The sequence below is a fragment of the Dipodomys merriami genome, unplaced genomic scaffold (assembly GCF_024711535.1).
Source record: "Dipodomys merriami isolate MVZ:Mamm:240054 unplaced genomic scaffold, mDipMer1.0.p SCAF_155, whole genome shotgun sequence".
Taxonomy (NCBI): Eukaryota; Metazoa; Chordata; class Mammalia; order Rodentia; family Heteromyidae; genus Dipodomys; species Dipodomys merriami.
Window position 1 is genome coordinate 2642492 of NW_027202882.1, and position 907 is coordinate 2643398.

The window sequence follows — 907 nt, forward strand, 5'->3', positions numbered from 1 at the left end:
CTTCCCAGCCTTCCTCTGCACCCCACACAATTCCCTCCCCCCCCCCCGCCGATCCTACACATTTCTTGAACAACAATATCTGTGATTATTTTGTTTTTGACATGTCAATCTTGACTATTCTTAAATGTGTGCTTATGTAAGAGGTACATGGTTCTAAAATTTCACGAGAATTCTTCAAAACTTACTTTTCTTTGAATTGTCTAGTTTAAGAAAATCAATTACACTTTATATATAAAAAATGCTCTGTGCTCAATTCAGCAGCACATACACTAAAATTGGAACAATACGGAGAAGATTAACATGGCCCCTGGGCAAGGTTGACATGCAAATTCTTGAATCATTCCATATTTTTACAACTAAAGATGCTGGAGAGGATGTGGCCACAAAGGAACCTTTCTTGATTCTTGTTGGGAGTGTTAACTTGTTCAACCATTTTGGAAAGCAGTATGGAGACTCATCAAAAGACTCCATATAAATCTCCCCTATGACCCAGCAATCACACTTTTGGGGATTTACCCAAATCATCACAAAGAAGACCATACTAAAACTACCAGAACAACTATGTTTACTGCAGCATTATTTACAATAGCTAAGATATGGAGCCCACCTGGATGGCCCACAGAAGATGAATGGATCATGAAAATGTGGTATATATACACAATGAAATTCTATGCCTCCATCAAAAAGAATGACATCGCCCAATTTGTTAAAAATTGTAAAGCCTTGGAAAAAAATTTATTAAGTGAAGTAAGCCAAGTCCAAAGAAACATAGGTCCCATGGTTTCCCTTATTTTCAACAGCTAATATATGTATGGGGTAAGAATAGATCATAAGCTATGTGCATATCAGATAAGATGATATTACAAGAAATGAACCAGACAAGTGATTTTTTTGTTTCTTGCTATTG

The 907-nt window shown here is 36.5% G+C and overlaps 1 non-coding gene across 1 annotated transcript; it reads left to right on the top strand.

Moving 5' to 3' along the window:
* The first annotated feature begins 245 nt into the window (after window positions 1-245).
* Window positions 246-352, top strand: LOC138827404 (U6 spliceosomal RNA). Its single transcript, XR_011372080.1, has one exon. It is a non-coding gene; the product is annotated as a U6 spliceosomal RNA (small nuclear RNA).
* The last annotated feature ends 555 nt before the right edge of the window (window positions 353-907 follow it).